This window comes from Podarcis filfolensis (genome assembly GCF_964270895.1).
Source record: "Podarcis filfolensis genome assembly, chromosome: 12".
Taxonomy (NCBI): Eukaryota; Metazoa; Chordata; class Lepidosauria; order Squamata; family Lacertidae; genus Podarcis; species Podarcis filfolensis.
The window spans coordinates 39,839,660-39,858,486 of NC_139614.1; the positions used below are offsets into that span (position 1 = coordinate 39,839,660).

The 18,827-nt window shown below is 39.5% G+C and overlaps 1 protein-coding gene and 1 long non-coding RNA gene across 4 annotated transcripts in view; both read left to right on the top strand.

Annotated features, from left to right (window-relative positions):
* Positions 1 to 18,827, top strand: part of ZEB1 (zinc finger E-box binding homeobox 1) — a 73,161-nt gene that overhangs the window by 23,834 nt on the left and 30,500 nt on the right. The window lies entirely within an intron of this gene.
* LOC310746302 lies at positions 493 to 14,396 on the top strand. The gene is made up of 2 exons (XR_014540602.1): positions 493 to 2,002; positions 13,839 to 14,396. It is a non-coding gene; the product is annotated as an uncharacterized lncRNA (long non-coding RNA).

Here is an 18,827-nt window from a genome sequence, read left to right on the forward strand (position 1 = left end):
TCTTCTCAAACAGCTTACAGGATCTTGGAAGGAGGAGTTAGGGTTAGGGGAGGCATATGTGCCATGAAATGCAATTCCCCTTCATGTATTATTCAGGAATGTTTCAGGAGAAAGGAGAGGGGAAAGTATCTTCCTTTGCCACTTCCATTCTTGAGTGGCAACTCCCCTTGGCACTATTTCGCACAGCAAGGCAAGACTTGGTGGGAGGGGAAGGAAACGATACCAAAAATACCGTATTTTTCGCTCTATAAGACGCACCTAGTTTTTGGAGGAGGAAAACAAGAAAAAAAATATTCTGAATCTCAGAAGCCAAAACAGCAAGAGGGATCGCTGCGCGGTGAAAGCAGCAATCCCTCTTGCTGTTCTGGCTTCTGTAATAGCTGCGCAGCCTGCATTCACTCCATAAGACGCACACACATTTCCCCTTACTTTTTAGGAGGGAAAAGGTGAGTCTTATAGAGCAAAAAATACGGTAATACCTTTTCATTTCCTCTGATAAGCATGGACAGTACTACAATGATCCTATTCCAAGCTGGGTGGAGACCTAACAAGAGCCCAGCAATGGGAATGCAGTTTGTTCTAAGCATCTTTTATTTTATTAAATTTCTCTACTGCCCTTCAAAATTAGTTTGTGGGGCAGCTTGCAAATGAGAGAAAAATATAAGTGCAGTACAAAAGATACAACCAAAAGCATAAAAAACAGTAAAATTACATAAGCTTTCCAGATATAGAAGAGTCTGCAGCATAATGTGCTAGGGCAGCCTAGAATAAACACCTTTCTGGTTCTTAACCGTAAGAGTCAAGCATGCATTTTTTACACTGGCCAATGGATAAATTGCTATAGCAGGAGATTGTTGCTGTGCTTAAGGGCATCTCATAGGCATCTGTGTTTCCACTGTGTGAAACAGGTTGCTGTGCTAGATAGGCCTTTGGTGTGACCCAGCAGGGCTGCTTGTATGTTCATAAATGGGAACTCATATGTGCAAAAGGGCCAAGGTGGAAGTTTATGCAAGCAAGGTTCCTTATAGCAAATGATATTGCAAACAGTGGAAAATCAGGCACAAGTGTTGCAGGACTAGGGCAGGAAAATGATGAAGTGTACACCTGTGTGACCAAAATATTCTCAAAAAGCAGTAGTAGTTCACTGATTTGAGGAAAATTATAATTGCTCTGGAAAGCAAAACACCTGTCTTAAATGATAGCTGCTATTTATGTACACTGAAAAGGGCATATTAAATTAGTAGCACTGTGAATCTAGATCTTTTTTTCAAGTGTGTCTCAATATGCAAAAGTGGGTGAACACATTTTTTCTAATCCAGGGTCAAGTTGGGAAATGATAGGTGAATGCTAATTTGGGGGTCTAAATTGATCCTCTGTCTTCATAATGAAGGTCAGCAGATAACGTGAGCACATGAAGAATCTGCCATTTGTCTCTGGTAGATGTCTGCTAGACTTTCTGCTTCATTTCCTGTTGAATAGAGCTTGAATGAGTACTTTTGATTGCTTTATGTGTGAACCATGACTTGAAAGACCTTTTAAAAACTAATTAACCTGTTATGCTTTACTGGAGCTAACTTGTGAATATTGAGGGAGCCTCTCAGTGGTAGCTGCTCAGCTGAAAGCAAATTTGAAAGTTTACTGTAAAATACACATGTAGCTATTTTTCCCAACTGAATGTTTAATGCTGCCTTGCAAATAAGGCTGTAACATTTATTAGCATATACAATTTAACTAGCCCACTCTTAAGCATATTATATGTGGCCTTAAAAACTGCTTTACCCTCGACTGTCCACTTGTCTCAGTGGGATTCTTACTTGCCACAGGTGACTAGCCAGCTGGCTATTTACAAGCCTTATAAATGTGTATCATATGATTTGGCATCAGCTCTTTCTCATGGAAGCTAAAGTGATGTAACATTTTTGCTTTCCTTGCTATTTTGAGGTATTTATCCAGATAGACAGCTCAGGCCCAGCTTCTCCAAGATGAGTGATACTTTAAAAAAGTAAGCATACCCTGGAATATTTCATCTAAAGCTTTGAACCTAATCCCCACAGACTCACTGTCAGGTGAGGGCTTAGACTTTTGGAGTCTGGATTATTCCATTTGTGTAACAGTTGGAAATGCATTGGATTGTTTTGAATGTTGATATTAACAAGAGCAGGTTTTTCTGGTGTTTTTAGAGAGGGTGGAATGGGAAGAAAACTTGGAACAGCTGAAGAATTAAGTAGCAATCATTACTGTGCAAGTAATGAAGAGCTTTTTGGCGTTGATGGAGCTATAAATAAATAGAAGCAGCATTGAGTTGTTTAGGACAACGGAACAGATGATGTTTAATAAACTTTTTTCACTGTAGCATATGCAAAACACGTTCTGCCACGTCTCCTTGAATTGGCATAAAGGAAACTCGCTTGGGATACCAGGTAAATGAATAAAAAGTGAGATTCAAGCTGCAGAAATTAGTAAGTGTTCAATAAACATTAGAGATTGGGCAAAAAAAATCAGGATTGCTGATTTTCAGATTTGAGGGAATGGATCAAATTAAATTCTAATGATAGTGCATTTGCAACTTCTAGGACGGTGGCAGTTTGTAGGTAAATATAAACCTTCATAGCAGAATATATTTTGCCCTGTGTTGTATTCACTGCATTGCATTTCATAAGACCAAACTAAACTTTGGCAGTAAAGCACATCATTCAGGAGGACAGTTATTATAATTCCTGGAGGCTTAGTTTAAAATTTATACTCTTCCATCTATTCTATAAACTCCCATGCATTTTTCTTACTAATGCTCAATAATAACTTTTGAAACATATGTGTGGGACAACAGAGAGAGTCATCTGTACTCCATATGAATTGTATTTTTAAATGGCTGGAAATGTCTGTGTGTTCATAAACTAGAACTATGTACAAACATGCATGATACTTTGGCCACTGGAGGGCTCTCATATTTTTTCCCCCTTTTGGAGCATTGGATCCTGAATGAACAGATTGCTGCAGCACAGCTTCTATATACCACATACAGAACTTCAAATCTAAACTTTCTGTGCAAAGAGTGGATTGATTTAAATCAAGGTTCCCATTGCTTTAAATAATATTTCCTAAACTCTGCAAATTAGTTCATTAAACCATGTTAATTCAGAACTAAAAAGAGTATTATTTATATTGTTTCCTTTTTACAGCAGGGTCTTGCATTTCAATCTTGTTGCCCTTTATACATCCTGCCTACTTTTCTTGTTTACCTTTAGAAGAAATGTCTTAAAAATATCCTTTCATATGAGCTTATTAATAAAGGCCAAAGTTGCCATAATAGTTCGTGACATTAAGTGCGGGAATATAGGAACCTGAGCCCTGAACAAATTTTGTACTGTTTTCTTTCCTGTGTTGCTTTTCACAACAACAAAGAGCAGCAAACAAAAATGAAATCTCCGTGACTTATGTCAAAGTAAGGCCTGATCGTGACTGGGCAGACTTCAGAGTAGTGTGTAAACCTTTAGCTATTTGGCTTCTATCTCCATAGGAAACCTAATGCTAATACAAAGACCCAGGTAACTTTGTGGGTTTTGAACAAAATTGTTTGTTTGTTTGTTTACCTAGTTATTTGCAGATTTTTAATAGGTGAATGTACTACCTGCATATCACCAGCATCTTAACATTCTAACAATAATGTTAAGATCACTGCACACAACAGTCTTCTAGACACGCTGACATTTTAAAAATATTTTTTAACTTTTTCATGCAAAAAGTGCTCATTTTAATAATTAAACATTTTAATTAATAAACACTGTAACCATTTCTGTGCATACTTTGAATACTTCACCGTTTCTTAACTTAAAAGAAGCAGCTTTGAGGCATGTAAACGTAAAACTTTTTAAGATATTCAGCGTCCAAAGAAAAGTTTCTTGTTGCAAAGCTTACTAGGAATTTCCTCCTCCCCTTTGCACCTTCTCTTGGTTCCCCTTATGGCCACGTGGATCTTTGGGAAATGGAAGGATGCAGTTATTTATGAGTTGGATGAGCAGAAAGCTGATCTTGGGATAGAAAAGTTTCCACTTGATGTGCAAGAAATGTCAAAACGAGCATTATAAAGAGGAGTGAATGCATGGCCCTGCCAGCTATGAAGGAGTCAGGTGCTACCTTTAAGCAACTGCTGACGCAGATTGCTCACCAGTAATGCTCGTAGAATCATAGAATTGGAGAACTGGAAGGGACCCCAAGGGTCATCTAGTCCAACCCATTCCTCTCACCACAGCAGATATAACAGCCAGTGGGTTACATGATACATGTAAGTCTTATTACAGCATCTACATCCACCTCCCTTACTTCCTCCCTCAAGTCTCCCCCACAAGTCCTTTGTGAGCTATATGCAGTCCTTGTTCCTTAGTCTTGCTACCCTTTGCACATTTGTTAGTGCCACATCTCTCTACAGTTGAGGGGAAGCCCAGAATTCAGCTTCCTCAAGTTGCTGTTCACTGCCTTAAAGCATGTGGAAGAAAGGTGAGACAGGACATGTTAGAACTAATTTCTATGTATATGTCTAAAGTTCTCTTAGGGGAGGAAATAGAAAGTTTTGTTGTGGGATAGGAATGGAGTTACCTGTACCAGGTACATTTTGGGTCAGGGATGTCTCTTGAAGTTGTGAAAGTAGGATTATTTAATTTTATGTATTGCATCAAATTTATATAGCACTCAAAGCTATCCTCAAAGTCCTGCTGGATAGGTACTGAACACTGTTCAGTTGCCCACCAACTCATTGTAGGACTGATCTTCAACTTTGAAAGGATCTCTTTCTCACACTATGTAGTGTGATCGTCTGGGTCCAGCAGGAAATGCTGGTGTTTTTCTTGAGTCACCTCCTCAGCTTAGTCTTCCTCTTGGTTAGAAGAAAGGAACAGTGAACCTTGAGACTGCTATTGCCTTGATGGTGGCATTTGGAATGCACATGCACTGTTTTCTGTTACTGCTTCTTGCACCTCGGTGGTGATGGATTTTGGAATCTTGTGATACCTATGTGCAGTTATTCCAAGCTGCTTCTCTCCACTTGGCACCACTGAAGAAATGCCAGAATGTGCATTGGACTCTTGCTGGGCATGTGGGCAATAGTGAGTCGATTGAAAGTTTGCTGAGTGTTTCCTCCCTCCAAGGGTTATAGTTCTGTACGGTAAGGAGTTTGAACTTCTTAGCCTTTTCAGTTTTACCTATATGCACATTCACTTTTTATCTTCTTCAGCATCTACTGTTTTATCCCTGTAGTTTTTCAAAAAGATTTCACATATAAGTGACTTGCAATTTAATAAGGTAGATTTGTGTACCATTACATATGCTTTCCTCTATATCTCATATTAGTTGTTAGTAGGTAGTACTGTATTGTGGTCACCCTAAATTTCCCTCTGTAGGGCAGCAGCCGTGAGGTGGTCTGCCTTTTGAGGGGGGGTGTCGTGGAGGAGTGGGGTGGGGAAAGGACAAAGTTAAGAGGGAATTCCTTAGAAAAAAGCACCAATGAAGGCTGTTTAACCATGAGGTCAGTATTTTTATGCTGCTGTTGCTGCATAGCTCTATAGTTTGGCATGCATCTGGAATGGGCAAACAAACCACGATTAATAAAACATACTGTTTTCAAATAATGACAAACCATCATTAGATGTGTCTGCTAGAAACAGACAAATCATAGTTAAGCTGTTGGACTGCTTCATACAATCAAACAAACCATGATTAAGCAAAACAAACCGAAGTTTAGCATCCTGTGTTAACCAGAGTCACTCACTGTCCAAAGTTAGGACTACCATCTTCATAAGTTATTCCAGTCAGTTAGATCTGGCTATGTACTGATGTAGCTGAAAGTAAATAAATTTCATTTACAGTAAGGCAATGCTTCTTGAGTTGGTCCTTGGGAATAAGATGACATCATCGAGGGCAAACAAAGCTTCTAAGTAGGCAGATATTCTTGTTCCATTTTGCAGAGGTGTGCTAAATTTTGCTAAAGGGGGTGCCTTTTTAAGCAGTTAATAGTTCTTATCTTCCCTTAATTCATCAAAAATTCTATAAATCTACATAAATTTATTTATCTTATCCTATCCTATCCCATAGGGTTAGAGCAGCTAGCAGTGATTTTTGTAAACATTAATAGTCCTTTCTGTCACCTTAAGGCTGACAATCTCAGAATTTGCCTAATCAGAATACACAAAATTGCTGTGAAAGAAAGCAGGAAAATTAAGAGTATTATTTTGGTTTACTAGCAAGCTAATAGTAAAAATATATACATATTGTTAGGTTTTTATACAAAACCATCACTTATTGGTTAGCATGGAATATAACAAAGTGACACAAAAATGTGAGGCTTTAAACAGATGTGACGATTCAACATATCAAAGCGTTGGCTGCACATTGGATTAACCTAAGGCTTTTATTAATTGAATTGATACAAATAGGTTGCTCCTCTAACATGAGCCACGTCTAATTTTTCCTTTGCAATGTAAAACTATTCCCAAATAGAATTGTCTGGATTCTAATTGTACCATCTCTGAAATATTTGAGCAGATTAGTACAGAGCAGAAAGAGAACGTTTTCCTAATTGGTCTTAAGGGACCAGTTGATTAAAATGTACAACTACTTTGTAGCTCAACTATTTTTAGAACTTGGATGCCTTTATCTGATGTCCTTTTTGTAGACATGCCAAGAGGTTAATTGTGAACACTCGTGAAACAGTTTAATGAAATTCAAGCTAAGGATGCTTAACTGGCTGAAAAATGTTGTTGAGCCATAGTTGAGTGCGGGATACTTCTTAGCTGTATCTCAGTTTTCTTGCCTTCAAATTTTGGCATGGACCTTGGTGGATTGCTCAGGGCAAGTTACGTACACTCTGACTCCGCATAGGGATATTCCAGTTACCTGGACAACAGTGATGTGGCCAACAGTTGTAGCTTGGGGCTACCTTTGAAAGTGCCCCGGAAACTGCAATTAATGCAGAATGCGGCAGCTAGACTGGTGACTGGGAGTGGCCGCCGGGACCACATAACACCAGTCCTGAGAGATTTGCATTGGCTCCCAGTACGTTTCCAAGCACAATTCAAAGTGTTGGTGCTGACCTTTAAAGCCCTAAATGGCCTCGGTCCTGTATACCTGAAGGAGCGTCTCCACCCCATCGTTCAGCCCGGACACTGAGATCCAGCTCTGAGGGCCTTCTGGCGGTTCCCTCATTGTGAGAAGTGAGGTTACAGGGAACCAGACAGAGGGCCTTCTTGGTAGTGGCACCCGCCCTGTGGAACGCCCTCCCTTCAGATGTGAAGGAAATAAGCAGCTATCTTAACTTTAAAAGACATCTGAAGGCAGCCCTGTTTAGAGAAGTTTTTAATATTTAATGCTGTATTGTTTTTAACACTCGATTGGGAGCCCCCCAGAGTGGCTGGGGAAACTCAGCTACATGGGCGGGGTATAAATAAATTATTATTATTATTATTATTATTATTATTATTATTATTATTATTATTATTATTGCTGTAGTACCTGCTTCACATTCACAAAGTCTGACATACGATCTCTGGCACTTCGAGTTTAAAAGACCCCTTATAGAAAGTTGGAAAGAGTCACCTGAAGTAGGCAATACCAGGCCTGAAACTGTTGTTAACCTGAGGTACCACTTTAGCTAATGGGGCCTCGTGCTGCCGCCGCGCAATTTCTATTCTCATCCTGAAGCAATTTCTGTTCTCATCCAGAGTCTATAACCTGAAGCATCTGTAACCTGAGGTACCACTGTAATGCTCAGATACGTTTGCTGGCCCCTGTTCATGGACTGGCATTGTTCATGTCAATATGAAACAATGCACATCTTCCCAATTTCTCTTCAGCCATGCTTTGACCAGATAAAGTTATTTTCACAGTGCAGTGGATAGCAGTAACAGTAGGTGAAGCAGTATATCCTTCAGAATAGTAATGGAGTATCTCCTCTCTCTCATAATTTTGGCAGGACGTGGTAGTATAGAGAAGTCTGAAATATGAAGACAGGATGAGATTCTTCCGTTCTTCATAGAATCATAGAATTCTAGGGTCATCTAGTCTTGCTGACTCTGATCCCAGCCTGCTTCTTTCATAACTTCTGAGAAGGTTTATAATCCCTAAGCACCCTTGCTTTCGGGGTTTTACGTACCCAAATTTTAAAAAATGGATCACTTGAAAATTTCTGGGGGCTTGACAGACTTGTTAATAAAAAAAGGTTTGATTTGCACATCAAAGCACACAACTCATATTTCTGATGCAGTGGGTGTGCCTGTTTTTGTGGCTAAGCTCTGTTAAGTAGAGTATAACATTTGTCAGCTTTAGCAGATCCACAGCCTTTCTGCAGACCACCGAAAGGAACTCGCAGGCCACAGTTTTATGAACCTGTGATGTCTCTTGGAGCAATGTGAACCTAAGGACATGATTGCCACCCTTATCAGCTAGGCCCCGTAGCAGTCTTCCTCAACCTGGTGGAGACTGTGTGTTCAGCATGGTAGGCTCAGTTTGGTGGAACTCTTTCAGGATGACATCAGACAGGCCCCGTTGCTGTTGAACTTCTGTTTCAGCAGGCATTTTAAGTAAGTTTTCTGATTGATTTTAACTGATTTTATCTTAGAAACTACAGGTTAAGTGGTATATAAATTGCTGAAAGGAAGACATTGCAAAACATAATTCGCTGCAGACGCTCATCCGCTCTCATTGGCCTCCCTTTTCCAGCTTTGTCTCTGTTCCACACAGGCTCTCATGTGCAAAAATATCATCCTCTGTGAAAACAGGAGTATGTGAGTCTTTCTGATACCATCTCTATTTCCTCTAATCCTCTTCCCCTCAGCCCCCCCCCAAAAAAAACTGGTGTGCTTCCTTAGGTGAACAGTGACAGCAGAATTTTAGCAATCTCCCTTTGCAGTCATTTTGTAGCTGTTTAACATTTTCTTTACTTTCATATAGACCAGTGCGACCAAGGGCAGAGAAAATGGTGAAAATGAAGGTAGCAAGCAATCCAGGCAAGAAATGGGTGGAATGGCAGCAGTGTGATCTTGGCAAGGTTGATGCTTGTCAGTCCCATTTAAAGTGAGACGTCTCTGGACAGGGTCTTGAAAGCTTTTGAACAAGCAGGTGTCCACCTAACACTTTCCCTGGGACAACCTGGAATAGCTATTCCAAGATGCTTGCATAGGCAGTCTGCTTCTGTTCCACCTGAAACTGCGGCCCCAAAGGCCACTTAATGAATTTGTTCGTCTTTGAAATGCTTCAGGCTATTTTTCAGAAAGAAAATGGAACACACACAGGGATCTAAAGTGTACTTTTTAATGTCTGGTGTTTTGTCGTGTTCTTTTATATTCTGTTGGAAGCTGCCAAGAGTGGCTGGGGCAACCCAGTCAGATGGGCAGGATACAAGGAATTTTATTATTATTATTATTATTATTATTATTATTATTATTATTATTATTATTATACTGGGAATGGGCCTTAAGCACCTGCAGGGCTGAAAGCAAGTCGCTTGTTGGCAGGGCTCAAAGCAAGTCACACATTCTGGGTACTATTGGTATTCTCTCTGTTGCACCCAAAAGTACTATTTATTCTATTAGATTGTATCTTCAAAGCTTTTTCAAGTCATAATCTCAAACTTCTAAAGAGGCCCATGAAAACAATTTATTATCTGATAGAACCTGCTGACGTCCAAACCTCAGTTATCAGAATTAACAAACAAACAAAATATTCCAATACCCAGTTGCACTTCTTTTAATTTAAACTCTCAGACTGGTTTTTTGGAACAATAATAGGTTTGCTTCATGTTTGATCCCATTCTGGGATGAACAGTCCCACAACAATTAGGAACTATTCTTGCCACAATGCAAACATCAGCAGGACATGTCTGGTCATGTGCAGATCAATTATGCATCTGACAGATAACTAACCCAGACTTGCCATGCCTTAGTGCAGCGACTGCTTCAGATAGTGATGCTATCCTAATTGAGAGGTGTGGGATGAGAGTTGAAACTGCTCTTCTAAGTAGATTTGGTTCTCATTTCTTTTCAAGCTGCACTGGCTCCCAGTGGAGTACAGGGTCAGATTTAAGGTGCTGCTTTTGATCTTTAAAGCCCTTCACGGCCTAGGACCCTTGTACCTATGGGACCGCCTCTCCTGGTATGCCCCACGGAGAGCCTCAAGGTCCATAAATAACAACACCCTAGTGGTCCCAGGCCCTAAGGAAGTTAGATTGGCCTCAACCAGAGCCAGGGCAACTCTGGCTCCGGCCTGGTGGAACGCTCTGCCTCATGCGACCAGGGCCCTGCAGGATCTGATTTCTTTCCGCAGGGCCTGTAAGACAGAGTTGTTCCACCTGGCCTTTGGCTTGGAGCCAATTTGATTCCCTCCCTCCCTCTCTTTCTTTTTTCTTTTCCTTCTCCTCCTGCGATGAGGCTACATTTTAATATTTTAATGTTCCATTATTTTAATGTATTTTATTTTTGTTTTTAAGTTGTAATCATTCATCTTGTTTTTATTATTGCTTGTAAGCTGCTCTGAGCCCAGCCTTGGCTGGGGAGGGCGGGGTATAAATAAAAAATTATTATTATTATTATTATTATTATTATTATTATTATTATTATTTCAAGTAAAAATATTGTGTATTAAAATATTGTAAGCCACCTAGTGGAGGATAGCTTCAAAAAGCGGAGTATAAAACTTTTAAATTAATTAAATTTTAAGATGAACTATTTGTCCTTCTGACACTACACTTTGGAGCAATATTTAATTGATGCAGGAAGATTTTTTAAAATGCTTGTAATAAATGTGATTAAGGTTTGACCTACTAATTTTCACAATCTGTATTAATTCTTATCTAGAGTTTTGTCCACCCTAGATGTTTGTCATATGCTCATATAGTATATTTTAATGCATACTGATACAGAATCTCTGCAGGTATATCTTACCGTGCGTGGTTGTGTTCAAAACTGTGTGCCTGAATATTTCCTACTAAACCGTGACAAATACGAAAGAGACAGATCTGTCATAAGGGAATCTGCTCCTGTAACTTAGATAGGCTTCTTCCCGTAGGCTAGCCCAAACATCCATCCCCCCTAGTGTACCATGTCTGGATAATAACAACAAAACAAAAAAACCCCACCATGGTATGGTTCTGACTGCACCTGCAATTTCTACTCTCTTAAATCCAGAATTTAAACAACTATAATGCATGCATGTGTGCACATCCCTATTTCCCATCCCCAGATCTCAGTGGTATGATTTATAGGGATAGGTGTAGGGGGATATGGAGGTATTTACTTCCCTGTCCCCGCAAACTGAGGCCCCATCTGGCCTGCCCTGCTGCCCTTCTGATTGGCAATAGGAACAGCTGAGGAGTGCACTGACCAGCTTGTTCCTCAATGGTTTCTGGCTTTATTGAATTGGGCAGCAGGGAGGAAGATGCTGGGATGCAAGGAAAGTAGTTCAGGGCTGCATGTCACCAGTTGTCCATGTGCTGTATAGACGTCGACCCAAAGCACAAGCTAAAACCAATATGACATCCCTATAAAAACACATAAAACCAAATAGTACGTAAATTAAAGGATTCAAATGCATAAAACAGCGTCCAGTCATATGGGTCATGGAAGGCCTGAGCCAAAAACAGAAGTCTTCACAGGACATCTGAAACAACTGCTAGCTGCTGCTCCACATATTACTGTGTCCCATGACATCCCATTGCTTAGACCAGGAGTTGTCAACCTGGTCCCTACCGCCCACTAGTGGGCGTTTCAGGATTCTAGGTAGGCAAGTAGGGGGTTCTACGGTACAAGCTGAATCCTCCTTCCATCAAGCACTGGTGGGCGGTAAGGAAATTTTACCATCAAGCATTGGTGGGCAGTAGCTATAAAAAGGTTGACTACCCCTGGCTTAGACTGTAGTTAGTCAGTATCACAAATTAAATGTGTTCTGTGCTCTACTTACAAAACTGGTTGTTGATGTTGACAGAGATATATTTGGGGATGGATTTAAAACCTGCGTAGGGAATTCTTGTTAAAAGGGGAGTGGGTGAGTGCATTTGGGGGAGGGGAATTACAAGTTATCCTTGCAGCCATTACAGTTGGAAGATGCACGGACTGGATAGAAGTGCTGCTCCAGCTTTTCCCCTCCTCCTCCTACCTCCATTATAGTCTGTAGTGAGGCTGTCCCTGACATTAACTGAGGACAGTAGGCCTGGGCCTTACATGTATTGATAATAGAATTGTAGAATTGGAAGGGACCCTGAGGGCCATCTAGTCCAACCCCCTGAAATGCAGAAATATCAACTAAAGCATCCATGGCAGATGGCCATCCAACCTCTGCTTAAAAACCTCCAAGGAAGGAGAGTCCACCACCTTCCAAGGGAGTCGGTTCCATTGTTGAAAGTTCTTCCTGATGTTTATTCGGAATTTCCTTTCTTGTAACTTGAATCCATTGGTATGGGTCCTACCTTCCAGAGCAGGAGAAAACGAGCTGGTTCCACTACTAGTAAATGGCTCGTGGAGTGCAGATGGTTTCCTCTTTAGCTTTCATAGTGCATTTTTACGATTTATTTTTAGACTTTTGGATCTGTAGTAACATCCCAGCCTGTTTTAAGCTTTATGAATGGTGTCTAATCTCCTCCTCTAGGTTTGGATTCTTGCTGATGGTTCGGTTACTTATACAGTATAGTGTTGTTGAAAAGGCATTCTTGCTTCTAATTTACAAAGTATTTTTAAAGTCCTGTGCGCAGGGCATGTTGACAGGCCACTGTTTTGAAAATAGCTGTCCCTGCTCTCTTCACTGGGCCTGCTTAATGTGTTTTGGAGCCACTGCACACACCCATTGCTCCAGCCCACATTTCTGGCCTGCTTACTGTTTCTGCACAGCAAGTGATGATTGTTGCAAAAATTAGGTATAAAACCCATATATATCTATATCTATATCATCTATATCTATATCTATATCATCTATATATATCTCCCACTGCTGTTATGCTATCCTTTATTCCTATTCCACCACTGGAGTTTCAGGATTAGACATAATAGATAGGAAACAGACTATTAAGGTTGATAGTTTGAATCTACAAAGCAAGCACTTGCTTAGCTTGGCTTAGCCGTTTTCTGCTTGTAGAAGTTGTCATAGTTCCTCTCTAATACTGCTAGGTGATTTTAATCCTCACTACTTTTGCACAGCAGGAAGTAGCTTCTAAAAATATTTTTAAGATTTCCATATGCTCTCAGTGATCATAGAAATATCTATACTGCCCCCAACCGTTCTTTCAACTTGAAGACATTTGTCTAACTGTCGTGCTTTGAAAAGAGCACAGGATTCTGGCCGAATGTGTACTATCTCACTTTCCTTGTAAATGAATTTGTTGTGCAAGGCACAACTTCTGGGTAGTATTTTAAAGAAATGTTTCTATTTTGTCAAGGGTCTCAACTGGTTGTCAACTATACCAGCTCAATATATTTCTTCCAAATAGCTCTTAGCAGGGTTTTCTGTTTACAAAGCAAAGGTCTGGAAGTGGTTTTAGAGGTGTATATCTTGTAGTGTCTCAAACCATAATCCTATCCACATTTAATGGGGAACAAGTTCCATTGAACTTGGGAAGTTGTTTGTGACTAATAACAGGATCAAGCTATAGGTTCTGAATCTGTACTTTAATAGAAACACCTTGTTACATGTACTATGAAGTCAATTCCAGAAACTGGCCATTTGAGTTTATATTCAGGGTAAAGTCAGGTTAACAACATTTTTTAATGAACAGCTAAAAATGTTTCAAGGAAGAAACTAAAGTAAACATGAAAATACTGGGATGTATCAGAGGAAAAGACTTAAGTAACTTTTCTTCTCCTTTTTAGTTCCTTTTATATAGGAAAGGTACCACCAAGGCCAAGAGGATGCCAGCATGGTTAATGAGCAGAGTCAAAGAAGCTATTAGACGCAAGAAGACTTCCTTTAGAAAATGGAAGTCTTGTCCAAATGAGGAGAACAAAAACAACCTAAACTCTGGTAAAAAAAAAAGTGCAGGCAGAGAAAGGGGTGATAAAGAAGAAATTGAGGAGCATATTGCTAAAAATATAAATGCCAACAAGAACAAAATATTTAAACCCATTAGTAGTACATGACTGGCTAGGTAGGCAATTTGGTTGACAAGACATCCGAAGGTGTACTAAAGGAGGAGAAGGAGATTGCAAAGAAGCTGAATGAACATTTTGCACCTGTCTTCATAGCAGAAGTTATCGGGCAGATCCCTGTGCCTGAACTAACTTTTTCAGGGAGGGAGTCTGAGAAATTGGGGCAAATAGCGATGACAAGAGATAACTAGGCAAAATCAAAACTGACAAATTGCCACAGCCAGATAGCATCCACCCAAAAGTTCTCGAAGAACTCAAATGTGGAATTGCTGATCATCTGAGTGAATGGGTAGTAAAACAGCAAATGCCCTTCATTGTAAACAAGTATGAAGTAATAGATGTAAAGGCAAAAAAAATTTTTTAGTTATACAGACATGGGGTCTGAACTGGCAGCGAATGACCAGAAATGAGACCTTGGGGTCATAATGAATAGTCCAGTAAAGACATTGACCCAGTGTATAGCTGCTGTGAAAAAGGCAAATTCTATTTATTTCTTGATTTTATTGTATTATATTTTTGTAAACCACTATGAGGGTTTGTTGTTGTTTTAACAATCAAGCAGTTTATAAATTTTGTGAAATAAATAAATTGCTATTTCCTGTTATTCACATTGTTTGATGATGATTTGACTATTCTGTTGTACAGTATTTGTGAAACTTTAACTCATGTCATTTAATAACAACATTTGGTTCTGTCTTCAGACTGAACACTTTAAAAAGGTTCAGTTTTGACACATTTTAGAACTTGAATTGCTTTATGTTCCAGAATATTTACTGCCTTTGTTTCATTTCAGAATGACCTTATTTAAAAATGTATGAGGCTATTTATAATTGACTCCATGGCAGTGATTAAAGAGGTGTGAATAATAGGTTATTGGACGTTGACAGCTCCTTGTTTGCTAGACTGCTGTTAGAACATTTATGCTGCTCAATCTTACCTCATTTATTCTAAGCTGATATCTGCATTTTGACATGTGCATAGTAAGTTTATGTATTCTTGGGAGGGGGTGAGTTTTGGGTTAGTGAATTACTAATATATCTTTTTAAATTAACATGGGCATTTCAGTTTCGGTTTACATTTATGTGTCTAATGATGCTGTGTTGTACATATTTATTATAATTATGCCCTTATCAGCTATTTAGTTAGTTGAGTGTAAATTTGAAGTTGCCCTCCAATTGTACTTGATCAGGAACTCTAAATGTGTAGTCGGTATTTTGGTATCTAAATAGTTTTATGTGAAACTGTTTCTTTGGTTCTCTTTAACTCTGATCAAAATGAAAATGTTTATCCAAAACAATGAAGAGGGAGGTTTTTTCAGAACCAAAAAAAAAAAAAGCGTAAAATGCAATTTTCATTGCAGATCTAGTCATGAAGGGAGGAAGCTTTGAAAGAAATATGAGAATTCTAGGCAATACTTCTCTTGTGCTAGAATCTCAAAAGTGAAAGAACTCTTAAACTGGATTTCCCCCCCATCAGTGGTGTCTTTAAAGAAGACATGTTGAACACTTCATTTCTGCTCAGTTGCTCATTATTTGTTTATTTAAATGCATTTTTAAGGGGTGGTGTCCCTTAATATGTGGTCTGTTAAAATGGATTATTAGATAGGCAGCTACACTCATTCAACCCCCCTCAGAAGTCCATAATGCAATCTGAGGGAAATGCATGGTTTAGTGCTGGCATATAGTAGTATGTGAAACTATACCTTTTGTGGAAAGACAGACAAGCATGAGACAAGAAGTCATAAACACCCTGGTTTGTTTTTGGTTTTTGTACACCACCGCAACATTTTTGAATAATGGGTGGTTTATTAAAAAAAAAAAGTTTCTAGCCGTAAGTCTTCAAATTATTTCATCTCCCTTTTCTCATCTTCCAATTGTAAGTGTAAATTTTTATGCTAGTGTCTGAACAGCTATTAATATTCACACCACAATACCCAGCCAGATGCATTATTCCCTTTTTTTTAAGGAATGAAATGTCATAAAAAAGGATGAAACAGCAACTCATAAAATTCTGATGGAAACTGGCAGGTTGCAACTCACCTATAAAATCTGAAAGGTGTGTGAGAAAGAAGAGAACATTATACCCCCAATGTGTAACGTACAATAAAATATCTGTGTGGCATTACTGTTTGTGCCATGTGAAGGTCCTGGGAAGCGAGGATTATTTTCTTTACAAATTTATAATCCTCAGTGACATAAAAATATAGCAAGGCAGAGTACAACATGCAATGTAACATCAACAAAACATAAATACAGATGGGTTTTATATATAACCAATGTTCTTAGCTGTTTCGTACATGTGTTCTTTAACTACACCCATAGGAGCCAACTCCCTTTGTCCACCCCTAATAAAATATTTGATGGCGCGTGCCCCCAAGTTGATGTGCATTACCATTCAAATGATGTGTGTGCTTACTTGCCCCCACCAAGTGTTTATTAAAGTTGGCACCCCTGACTACACCTGAACATTGTAAATTCATACTTGGTGTGTCTGTACCAGAGGTGGGAGTTTCAGGCACAGAGGCTGAATGTGGCCCTCCATCATCTGGCCTATGGGTAGGCAAACTAAGGCCCAGGGGCCAGATATGGCCCAATTGCCTTCTCAATCTAGCCCGCGGATGGTCCGGGAATCAGCGTGTTTTTACATGAGTAGAAAGTCTGCTTTTATTTAAAGTGCATCTCTGGGTTATTTGTGGGGCATAGGAATTCGGCCCACCTGCTGAAAAAAGGCCCACCTGTCTGAGGGACAGTGGACTGGCCCCCTGCTGAAAAAGTTTGCTGACCCCTCATCTGGCCCTTAAGACTTTCCCATGCCCTACCCCTCACGAGTCCTACTTTTAGCCCTCCAATGTTTTTGCCTGGTTGGAATGTGTCTTTGAATTCTAATATCCCCTGTTGCTTGCCTGGATGGAGGAGAGAAAGAAGTGTGTGTATAAACTAGCCCATTGCAAAAAAAAAAAAAAAGGCCTGCCCATATTTCCCTCTGGTCCCGCCCACTAAGGCATGTGGCCCTTTACCCTGTACTATACTATCAGATAATAAAGTGGTAAAAATGTACCTGCAGTGTTTTTGTTATTTTAGGACTGAATAATTTGTGTTGCATCTGTGCATGAACAAATGTCCTTTTTTTTAGCCACCTTGATATATTATGAAATATGGATCATAATTATTCAAACAGATTAAAAAAGAGAGATAACATTTCAGATATTGCTCCATTTCAGTTACTGCACCGTTAAGAAAGAAGTACCATTCAGAAAGTGTTTCTCAGTATATTTTGTACACATCTGACAACAAAACACCTAGCAAATTCTCAAACAAGGTGTGCTTTGCCTTCTCCAGCTTTGCAAGTAGAATGATCAATATTTCAAGTGAATATGTGCCATTATTTTAGTTCTTTCCCCCTTGCTTTATGTTTAAAAGTGGTGTGTTAACATTCACACATTTGTCCATCAATGTGGTGTATTTGTAAAACTGGTTTGGGAATACAGTTAAAAAAATAAATCAGGGAAACCAGCCAGATACTGCCATGCTCATTCAATTCCTGCTTGAAGACACACACACCCCGAGCTGAATCCTGGATATTAATAAATACTGTTGAACATGTTGAGAATATTTCCAGTGCAGCTCTAGTGTTTGGAAAATGTTGTGTATGTCTTCTGCCTGGACCTATGCATTCACTCCTTGGGTCCTGGACTGCTGTGGCCCTAAAGCTATCTATATGGTCTTGATCATAAGGAGATGTAAAGTGATCCAGCCAGTAATTGTGATGACTAGGAAAGGTATTGGCATCCATTAGAAAAATGTCTCCCAGCTGCAGCTAAGTATATGGCCCAGTTTACACCAACTTTATATACAAACATGACTGAGCTGCTCATGTATGAGGAAACTCGCCTCTCCCCTCCCCCTTTTGTTTTGGGGATGTGTGTGAAAACAGTTATTTGGATTTCTAAATAGACTCCAGAAGCCATGTGTATTCCTAAAAGAGACAATGCACAAGAAAGACGTGAAGAGAAACAAGCCACTGTTCCACTGTCAACAGAAAGTACTCAGTGATTAATGTTATTTTTTCATAATGCATACAGCAATCAACAGAGCAAATCAGTGATCACATGAATAACCATGTGGTTCTAAACAGCTGAAAGTTAGCGGTTGAGAGCTGGGAAATTCAGGGCCCCTTAAGCTGCAACGAAGAACATTTCTCAAAAGGTTGTGTCATGGCTGATGATTGAAAATCTATTACTGGATGGATTGGTCCAGTTGTATGCAGAGGGTTTTTTTTGTGGCAGTTGCTTCTAATAATGTGTGTCATTGCCATAGAAAATATCCATGAGTGGGCTAATCTGCATTGAGTCAAGCCATGAAGTCCATAAAATGAGAATTCAGCAGCAAAGGCAGCCTTGGTCTGATCTTTACAAACAGGGACATTGCAGTGCAATGCATAAATGCTACACATGTGTTATCTCCTAGCTTTAACGGGCACAGGAAATCTTGGAAGGACCTCTGATAGCATTGTACAGTACTGTATTTTCAGCTGGGGAAAACAGCACTGAGCTGTGATAAAATATTTAACCCCTATTTTGAAAGCCAGCTGATTCAGTGCCAAAGTTCCTTCTCCATGATTGACTTCTTGGACATTATTGAACTGTGTGATACCAACCCTAGTGTTGTACCTAAAGAAACAAAATGATGTATGCTAGATAATTCAGACATGATT